Here is an 11,563-nt window from a genome sequence, read left to right on the forward strand (position 1 = left end):
CACAATAACTGTGGATATACCCAGGTGAGCTCCTTAAATATGGGTAGGAGGTTCCCATAGACCAGGGGTAGGCAATTCCGGTCCTCGAGAGCCAGAGCCAGGTCAGATTTTCAGAATATCCACAATAAATATGCATGAGATAGATTTGCATCTCAAGGAGGTAGTGCATGCAATTCCATCACATACATATTCATTGTGGATGTCCTGAAAACCTGACCTGGCTCTGGCTCTCGAGGACCGGAATTGCCTACCCCTGCCATAGACTGATAAATCACTGAAACCACTGAAAAAAAGTGTAATTTGGTACGCAGGGTTCTGTGTGCAAATTAGAGAACTAGGAATAGGTCTTTCGTGCTTGCATGGTTCAAAATCTACAGTATGTATTAGATGGACAGATAATAATTAATTCTGTTCAGCAACATCACATCATCCAAATGGAAAATCCGGACCCATGGCCCCGCCCTATTCTGGCTGGCCACACCCCATTCCGCACCATCCCCACCCCTCTTGACCTACACGAGCATCAAACTGCCGGGTTTTGAAAAGCAGTCCAGATCCTCCTAACTGCGGGGTACCACAGGGATTCTTAGAGTCACCTATTTTTATTTAACATCTTCCTCTAGTTGAACTGCTTTGGTTGATGGATACAAAATTCTATATTTATGCTAATGTGTACAGCTACTCATTTGCATTGAATCGGATCTGCTCACAGCTTTGAGTAAATAGAGTGCTTAAGAGCAACTCAGATATGTACAAAAAGTGAGTTAGAAATGTTTAAAATAAATAAATATAACAAGTTCTGTCTGAACCCAAGTAAAACAGATATTCTTTGGGTTCCTAATTCAAGCAGACAGATATGAAATTCAAAAATCCCATTTGGGAAGTATGAACTCCCCCTAAAAAGACCGATTAGGAATCTTGGGCTGCTGCTAGACTTCTCACTTACTTTGTCCCCATAAATTCAGGCAACCTTTAAAAACTGCTTCTATCATCTTCTGTAGCAACTGCAAAATTTCTCTCCATATATTGAGAAGATGATCTAATCATAGTGATCCCTTTTCACAGGAGTTAGGGGCAGAGCCGGCCAGCGAATAGGGAAAATTTACGAATAACTTTTGAGCCAGCTCTGACCCACTTCCGGACCTTACCTAGTGGTCTGGCAGGGCAGGAGCGATCTGCCTACACTCCTGCCCCGTGCAGAGTCATGCTGCGAGTTCTCGTGGTAGTCTCGTGAAACCACATGAACTCGCAGCACGGCTCTGCACAGGGCAGGAGTGTAGGAATATCGCTCCTGCCCCGCGTCACCGCTAGACTACCAGGTAAGGTCCATTCTCCTGGGGCAGCTGCTCGCCTCCTCCGCCTCCGATCGCCCCCTCTACTTCCAATTGCCTCTTCCTCCTCTGATTGCCTCCCTCCTCTGCCTGATCCAAGTTCCGGGGCCGTTTTTTTTTAATGTGGGCTGCCAATGAGCAATTTGCATGGGGGGCCTTGGGAAAAAAACATGAATAATCAAAACCACGAATGTCAAAACCGCGAATAGGGAGGGGGAGTGTAATTGATAAACTACTGTAATGCCATGAATTACTTGTTGGGATTTACTAACCGCCTTTATGAAGAGATTCACCCAAGGCAATATATTAGTAAGTTTTAAAAACAAGTACTCGTAAGTCTTTTCACTTTCTGTCCTAGTAGGCTTACAATCTAGCTACAGTGCCTGGGGCAATAGAGGGCTAGGTGACGTGCCCAGGGTCACAGGGAGCAGCACTGGGATCAAACCCACGACCTCAGGGTGCTGAGCCAGCAGCTCGAACCATTAGGCCACTCCTCCACATATCAGTCAGACTAAAAAGAGTTTGCACCATCTCCTACTAATGCAGAGTGTTGCATCACAACCTCCTGAAAACTGCAGTGGCTACAAGTACTTTACATACCCACAATTTAAACTCTTGTCTCTGCTATTAAAGACCCTTAAACAAAGTTGATACAGAAGTGTAGTCATTTGAAATGAGATTCAAAATGTCAACAGCATTTCATATGTTGTTCCAGGTAATTTTTAAACTGACAGAGAAAAAACCCACCATCACATTTCATCTGTCACAAATAGTATGCATTATTTGCAGAGTGTATACTATTGAAAAACATTATGGGGCTCATAAACAAAATTTTAAAACGTCCAAAAACAAGCCTATGTCGGCACTTGGATGTCCTAATAACAGGGACATCCAAGTGCCGATAATCAAAACCAACTTTCTGGACGTGCAGCAGCACTTCTAAGCTGCTGTGCATCCAGAGATCAAAGGGGTGTGTTGGGAGGTTTTGGGAGATGTATTATGGGTGGGATTCAACCTGGACGTACCCCAGCCATAATCAAAGCTTTCCTAGAGGGAACAGACGCTGGCAGTTAGACCTGTTTGAGTTGCGTCTAAGTTCCACAAAGGTGCCAAAACTGACAAGAAGACCACTGGAGGATTAAAGGCATACCCCCCTCCTTACTCCCCCAGTGGTCACAACCCCCTCCCACCAACCTTAGAGCAAAAAAATCCCCCAAACTCGTAAGCTTCCCATCAGCTGATCGCAGCAGAGGAATCACCATCAGCTGAGCTGGTTTCGGGGATTCCTGGTGGCTCAGCTGATGGGGATTCCCCCTACTAGGATCAACTGAACCACAGAGCCCTACACCCCTCCCCCTGACATCCCTGGATCTCCCCCACATCCCCCTCACATCCTCAACATCCCCCTGAAATCCCCAACATCCCCCATATCTGCCCCTCCCCCACATTCCTGGGCCCCCTCCCACATCCCTAGATCTCCTGTACCTTTGGATGAGAAAACGGCAGGAAGGAAGCTTCCTGCATGCAGGGCCACCTGCTGCAAATGACGAGCTTCCCTCTCTCAATGCATGGGATGCAGTGGAGGGGCTCAAGGCCCTGATTGGTTCAAAATGGCCTAGGAATGGCCCGGCTCAGTTGATGGGGATTCCTCTGCCCTGATCAGACAAGGTGGATACATCTACAAAACCTGCTTTTGTACGTTTTTCATGATGTTTTTATTTTTGAAAATGGTCAAAAAAGGTAGATGTCCTATGGACCAAAACTTATACCTAGCTCATTTTCAAAAATGAAAGATAGACATTTGGCAGCTTTGAAAATGGACATTTTTCCTACTGGGGTTTGAACATGTTGCAAAAAATGTTAGACACATTTTTATTTATGCCCCTCCACGTGTACATGCACACTATTGAAAAAATAATGAATTCTTGTCATAAACAGTGCACACTCCTTGCAAATAGTAATGGATACAGTCAGATGCCAAAATCTCAAGATAGTAAATAAAATCTTAAGAACTATTCAATATAAAAAAGGGAATAAAATACACAGCAGTTGGTAATGGAAACCATTGGGATGGGGGCCATACTAGATTTAGGACTTACAAACAGGAAAATTGTTTCTTTATTCATTTTAAAACCAGCATAAAGTACAACATATTATCAATCAATTAGCTCAATAAGCAGTACTCAATTACTTCTAATGATACAATAAATACATAACCCCCCTCCCCACCCATCCTTCCTAAAAGTGTAAAAACATTTAATATAATGCAAATGAACATAAGAATTGCTGCTGCTGGGTTAGACCAGTGGTCCATCCTGCCCAGCAGTCCGCTCACACGGCGGCCCCTACCTTGAAGAGGGTGAACAGTCTGTCTTTCTCTACTAAGTCTATTCCCTTCAATATTTTGAATGTTTCGATCATGTCCCCTCGCAGTCTCCTTTTTTCAAGGGAGAAGAGGCCCAGCTTCTCCAATCTTTCACTGTACGGCAACTAATCCATCCCTTTAACCATTTTAGTAGCTCTTCTCTGGACCCTTTCGAGTAGCATCGTATCCTTCTTCATGTATGGCGACCAGTGTTAGACGCAGTACTCCAGGTGAGGGCGCACCATGGCCCGGTACAGCAGCATGATAACCTTCTCTGATCTGTTTGTGATCCCCTTTTTGATCATTCCTAGCATTCTAAGAACATAAGAACGTAAGAATTGCCGCTGCTGGGTCAGACCAGTGGTTCATCGTGCCCAGCAGTCCGCTCACGAGGCGGCCCTCTAGTCAAAGACCAGCACCCTAACTGAGACTAGCCCTACCTGTGTACATTCCGGTTCAGCAGGAACTTGTCTAACTTTGTCTTGAATCCCTGGAGGATGTGTTCCCCTATGACAGACTCCAGAAGAGCGCTTCAGTTTTCTACCACTCTCTGGATGAAAAAGAACTTCCTTACGTTCGTACGGAATCTATCTCCTTTCAATTTTAGAGAGTGCCCTCTCGTTCACCCTACCTTGGAGAGGGCTTTTGATGATGTTCCCTCTCAATCTCCTCTGTTAGAGGGAGAAGAGGCCCAGTTTCTCTAATCTTAACCATCTTAGTCGCTCTTCTCTGGACCCTTTCGAGTAGTACCGTGTCCTTCTTCATGTACGGCGACCAGTGCTGGATGCAGTACTCCAGGTGAGGGCGCACCATGGCCTGGTACAGCGGCATGATAACCTTCTCTGATCTGTTCGTGATAATCTTCTTTATCATTCCTAGCATTTTGCTTGCCCTTTTTGCCGCAGGCAGTGCATTGCGCGAATGGCTTCATCGACTTGTCGATCATAACTCCCAAGTCTCTTTCCTGGGAGGTCTCTCCAAGTACCGCCCCGGACATCTTGTATTCGTGCATGAGATTTTTGTTACCGACATGCATCACTTTACACTTATCCACGTTGAACCTCATCTGTCGATGCCCATTCCTTGAGCCTGATTATGTCACGTTGCAGACTTCGTAATCCCCCTGCGTCTTTACTACTCTGAATAACTTTGTATCGTCTGTAAATTTAATCACCTTACTCGTCATACCAATGTCCAGATCATTTATAAAGATGTTGACAAGCACGGGTCCAAGCACCGAGCCCTGTGGCACCACACTGGTTACGCGTTTCCAGTCTGAGAATTTCCATTTCTGTTTCCTATGCTCCAGCCAGTTTTTAATCCACGTGAATATTTCACCCTCGATTCCATGGTATGCAATTTTCCAAAGTAGTAGTTCATGTGGAACTTTGTCAAATGCCTTTTGAAAATCCAGATATACAATGTCGACCGGGTCACCCTTGTCTATCCACCTGTTTACTCCCTCGAAGAAGTGCAGCAAGTTCGTCAGGCAAGATCTGCCTTTACTGAAACCATGCTGGCTGGTCCTCATCAGATCGTGTTCATCAAGGTGATCAATGATGCAGTCATTTATCAGCGCCTCTACCATCTTTCCCGGTACTGAGGTCAGACTCACCGGTCTGTAGTTTCCCAAATATCCCCTTGAACCTTTTTTGAAGATCAGCGTAACGTTCACCACCTCCCAGTCTTCCGGAATCCTTCCTGATTTGATCGACAGATTGGCTATTAGCTGAAGCAGTTCAGCTATGGTCCCTTTCAGTTCCTTGATGTCCCTCGGTTGGATGCCATCTGGTTCTGGGGATTTATCGCTCTTAAGCCTATCAATCTACTTGCATACCTCTTCTAGACTGACCATGAACCCTGTCAGTTTCCCGTTTTCGTTTCCAGCATATAACCTGATGGGTTCTGGTATGTTGTGTATATCCTCTTCGGTAAATACAGACGCAAAAAATGTGTTCAGTTTGTCAGTGATTTCTTTGTCCTTCTTTAGCACTCCCTTTATTCCACTGTTATCCAATGGCCCCACTGCTTCCTTCGTGGGTCGTTTCCCCTTAATATATTGAAAGAAAAGCTTGAAGTTTTTTGCCTCCTTGGCTATTTTTTCCTCATAGTCTCTTTTGGCTCTTTTTACCGCCTTATAGCACCTGCATTGGTGTTGTTTGTACTTATTCCAGTTTTCATAGTATATCCTTTCAGTTTTTGACCTTTTCTATTCCTTAAATGAAGTTTTCTTGTCTCTGATTGCATCCTTCACCTCTACAGTGAGCCACGCCGGTTCTTTGTTCTTTTTCCTCTTGGATCCTTTGTTGATACGCAGTATATATAGATTTTGCGCCTCGGTGACTGTGTCCTTAAAAAGGGACCAAGGTTGCTCTAGTGTTTTTACAGTGCTTTTCCTTTTCTTAATATTCTTCCCCACCATGAGTGTCATCCCTTCCTAATTCCCTTTTCGTAAGTTCAGTGCCGTGACTGTCATTTTGGACCGATGTTTCTCACCTGCATCCAGGTTGAAGCGGATCATATTGTGATCGCTGTTTCCCAGCATCTCTTCTACTTCTATGCCTTGTGCCGGTCCTCGCAGTCCATTTAAAATTAAGTCCAGAATTGCATTTCCTCTTGTATTTTCCTTGATGAGTTGTTCCAAGAAGCAATCGCCTACAGTATCCAGGAACTTGGTCTCCCTAGCGCAGATTAAGCTTTAGTTTACCATTTCATTTTGATGCATTCTCTTGTAATATGAAAGTCTGCCTTAATCTATCTAAGTAAGAACTGAAGAGAATTAATAGGAGAGGCAGACTCCTTTTGATTTAATGTTGCTTAAGTTTTATTAGTTTGCCTAGGCGGCTGCCAGGTATGTACCTGTGATAGCAGCAATCCCGTACATAAACTGTATTTTGTCAGTTTCAGATCAAGTCCCAGGACCAACATTCATCAGATGACCGGAAGCAATTGCAGTACCACACACAGTGCTCTCTTGTCTCATTCGGTAAGTTGGACCAGTATAGTAAAGCAGAATAGAAACTTTTTTAAATAAATAAATAAAACAACTTGTTTACTGAAATCTGTAGGCAAAATGGGATGCAATACAGCAGTCACTTTGGCAGAGCACTAGGCAAAACTACTTACAAAGTCCTTAGACTCCTTTCATTAGATATTCCACCTTGCAAGAATATGTGAATACTCTCAATGTAACTCACTTTCAAACAATGTAACACTTAAAATAGCATTGCTGTAATTAAATGGATCCCCGGGATCTCTGTAAGTGCTGATTTGTGGGAGTGCCAATTCCATACTATACATCGAGCGTATTTTACACAGGAGCAGCTCTTTCATGCGGGTCGGGTAACCTCTCCTCTTTGTCAAAAAAGGTCACGGCAGGCCCATTCTTTTTTCATGCCTTTTGGTCTTGTTCTGCAACATTGCACTATGGGATATCTGTTTCATTGCTCATTGCCTCTTTCAGCAGCGGGATTGCTGTTAGATAAATTTGAGGTGTTTTGCCTTCCCACATGGGGTTCCCGGCAATTTATGCGAAAGTTGCTAGGTGTGCTGGAAAGGAGATGCTCTCAGTTTGGACGACTGGGGCTGCCCCTTCCTTTTGGAGCTGGAGGAATCATTTACACTCTTTGCTGTTACTGGAGCATAGGTCGGCTCCGGCTAGTTTCAATGGCAAGAAACGCTTCCTTCAAATTTGGACATCCTATATTCTGGTTTTGCCACCTCGTCCCCATAGTGAGATTTTAAACTCCATATAATTTTTGCCAGGTTCTTTCCGGGCTTGGGGGTTCGGGGGTGTCGGTCTGTTGCAAAAAAAATTAAAAAAAAAAAAATCCAATATGTTTGGTTGCATTCTGTGGTTTCTGTGTCTCTCCCCTTCTTTTCCTGGAGGGCTGGGGTCTCTAAGGATCTAGGGCCTTGGCTAGCTTTAGTTATAGCTTGGATGTATTGCTGACATGGAGGGGGTGGGGAGGGCATTTGAGGGCAGTTTTTCTTTCTTCTTTCTTTTTATTTCCTGGTAGGGGAGGTATCATAGTTGCTGTGCTGTGAAATTTGATGATATTACAATTTGTTATTGTCTATTATGGTTCTGCTACCGTTTATGGCCTATAATTTTATATGTTCATCTTGTAATCCTTTATCATCATTTAAAAAATTGTTTGAACTTAAAATAGCATTGTAGAAAGGATGTCCAGGTTGTATGTCACTGATGGGTGGAATATTAAAAGCCAAATACACATTAAGACAATGCTTATACTTTAGAACAGGGTCTGCTGATGTAGTGGTAAGAATGACAAGCATCCATTTAGTAATCTTACAAGGACTTAAATTCACTTTAATTGGATGCAAGGCAGTTCATCAAGAGGGTAGATATTCCGGAAAATACAGGGGATGGGGACAGAGGAACGCAAAGTATAAAATCACTGAGAAGTACAGAGCTGGTATGGAAAGGGACAGTAACAGCAGTATAGTTAAAATAACAACTGTGATGGGTGACAGAAACCAATGACAAGATAATCTGATGATAAAGTACTATAGTTGTTATGTTAGTTTACAGAATGCCAACCTTTTTATAGCAGAACTAAAAGAGGTATTTTTGAATAAATGTCAGAATAAACCTTTCAAATATTATCAGTATACTGATTACATTTTTATGAGTTGGACTGAGGGAAAAGAGGATCTTAAAACAATTTCACAAATCTTTTATGCCTCCTGCCCTTCAAACGAGATTCAAAATCGACTACTACAAGGAAAAAGTTAACTTTCTCACCACCACAGTTTCTGTCAATAGAGGTCATTTACCAATTTCTGCGTACAGAAAGTTAGTCGGGATTTTGGACTTACCTTGCACTTTTTTCAGTTGTACTCAAGGTGAGTTATTTTCATGTAGAGTAGGTATGTTTCTGTTCTCAGAGGGCTTAAAATCTAAGAGCCCAGTATTCAGAATGAGAGCTTTTGGCCATTTAAATCACCTTTAGAGGCATTTTCAGTGGTACTTAACTGGATAGCTCCCAAATCTCCCTCTCTACACCCAAAATTTCACCTAAAGTCCAAGAAAAAAGTCTCTGCATGTTTGGTTGATATTGCTACAGAAAAACGGGACAAAAAACTCTTTTGAACCCAGTAGGTGCTCAGATTCCATGAATGGAACAGAAATTCTCAAAGCAGGGGACAAGCCCCTATAGAGTCTTTCTCAGAGTCTATCACTGCACCAACCTCTAAGGTAGAAAGATAGTTAAAATAATGTCCATTGTGACAATTCTGTTGATTTAAATATAATTTATAGCTGTTTTTTTTCTTTTTTTCTTTTTTATAAATCTCAGTGTAATAAAGTGAACTTAACTTAAATGCCCTTGCAGCCAGGACATTTAAGCCAGGCCAGGTTCTGACGCGTTTCGCCAGTATGGCTTCTTCAGAGAACCTGCTTGTGCTGGAAGTAGCTCCAATTATTTAAATTGGAGCTACTTCCAGCACAAGCAGGTTCTCTTAAGAAGCCATACCGGAGAAACGCGTCAGAACCTGGCCGGATTATGCTGCACGGACATTTAAATTAAGTTCATTTTATTACACTGAGATTTATAAAAAAGAAAAAAACACAGCTATAAATTATATTTAAATCAACAGAATTGTCACAATGGACATTATTTTAACTACCTTTCTACCTTAGAGGTTGGTGCAGTGATAGACTCTGAGAAAGACTCTATAGGGGCTTGTCCCCTGCTTTGAGAATTTCTGTTCCATTCATGGAATCTGAGCACCTACTGGGTTCAAAGGCATTAAAATAGTTTTTTGTCCCGTTTTTCTGTATTTGTTTGATTCGTTCGTTTTGGGACATTATTTTTGTACTTTTACCCAGTTGTTATATTGGCTGATATTGCTGCCTGGATGTCCTGCCATTATCTGAAATTAAACATGTCCAAGACTGAGCTGCTCCTCATTCCTCCTAAAACCTCTGCTCCTCTCCCTCTGTTCTCCTCCACCAATGCTTTCACAGCAGAGGCATTTTCGGGGGGGGGGGGGGTCACTCTTATTTATTTGGAGAGCAGTGGGTCACACACGGAGGCCAACATGTAGCGTTTCAGCTGAATGACAGGTTTCAGACAACTTTTCAACTTGCCTCTAAGCACTCTACTAACATCAGCCCCTCCTCAGATGCCCTGCTTGTGTAGAAATTCTTCCTGTGCCTATTCTAGAAAGCACACTACAGTGACAACCTCATCTAAAGTGGCTCTCACTGACCTCAGGAGGACCTCTGTTGCCTCCTTAAAGGGCTTCAGAACATACTCTGTTTGAACATTCTGTATTCAAACCTAATGCTTAAGGAGATGATCTTAGCCCAAGGATAACCTGCAGAGACAACTCACACAAAACAATCTGCTGCTCAACTAGTCTCTCTAGCACTTGAGGGCAAATTCTATAAGAAGCACCCAAAAATTAGGCGCCAAATTAGGCACTGATCAGCGTGGTTCAAGTAAAATTGGGTGCCGTTTAATGAATCACGCTGAGCGGAACCTATTTTGGAGCTGCCCTAGAAATAGGCCAGCTCTAGGCACAACTAAAAGTTAGGCACCTAGCTGAGCACTTAAGCACGCTTAAGAGCATTGAGTCTGCAAAAAGGCGCCTAACATGTAGCCACGCCCACGCCTAATGTGCATAGCGCCTATTTTTTTGAAGGCCGCCTAAATTTTTAGAGGCGCCTTGTTGCAGAATCTCTCTCTTGATAGGCACCTAAGTTTTAATTATTGCTGATTAAAAAGCTTAAATAAGTGCCTAACATTAGGGGCCAGTTACAGAATTTGGGCCTTGGTATATAGAGTTCCACCTTCCACTGATGTTTTGCAACAATTTATGTTGAGATACACCAACTAATGCCTGCATGTCCCTTAGCTGCGGTCCTGCTTTTACACTTCGGTTGATGTGACCAGCTTATTTTCTTACCTTAAACCATGAAAATGCTACAAATTAAAGGCAAGTGAGATGGTGTATACTACCTTGTGATCAAATTTATTATGCAAAAAAAAAAATCATAAAAACAAATAGTCCTACAAATGGATCACAATACATGCAGCAACAATTCTGGACAGGTGAGCTCAGATTAGTCTATTGAAAAGACCTCCCAAACCAAATAGTCCTTCAATAGAATCATACAGCAACAAGCCCTGAATCGGTGAGGTCAGATTAATCCACAGAACGAAACGTCCCGACTAGGATCCCAGTTTCGGCATTGTGGGATGCCTTCTTCAGGGTGGTGGGGGGGGGGGCTCTTAAATAAATAAATGACCATATAATCAAATAAAAAACATAGGGGTTCTTTTGCTGAGGCGTGCTAAATCGATTAGCGCGCCTTAGTGAAACGACCCCATAATGCAAACAGAAATGATAATACATATTGAGGACTAAAAATATAATTATAAAAAGCATAATGCAATTTATAAAAGCCATAATACACATTAAAACATCATACATATTGAAAACTAAAGATGATATAATAAGACCATTTCTATCAGCTTGGACAAGACCCTGCTCTCTCCTTCCTTGGACCCCATTCCAAAGAGCATCCTTCACTGCCAGATGCAAAAAGTGAGCAATACACCGGTTGCCCTTGGTGCCTTCATCACTCGCAGCTTTGATTATATTGCTGCCACTGTCTGTAATGAAAAACAAACATCGATTGCCATTTTTCTGTTCTCAAATTAGCCCTCAATCATCCTCTGAATTGCTTCCAAGATATGGCCTGAGATATGGCTCTGGTCCATCACCTAGGTATGGAGTATAGCCCTATGATATCCTGTCCTTGATGTTTACCCAACTAGGTGTGACAAATGTGCCCCTTCTGTGCTTCCTATGGCTCCAATCAGAGATAAGTATG

This window comes from Geotrypetes seraphini, chromosome 7, assembly GCF_902459505.1.
Source record: "Geotrypetes seraphini chromosome 7, aGeoSer1.1, whole genome shotgun sequence".
NCBI lineage: Eukaryota > Metazoa > Chordata > Amphibia > Gymnophiona > Dermophiidae > Geotrypetes > Geotrypetes seraphini.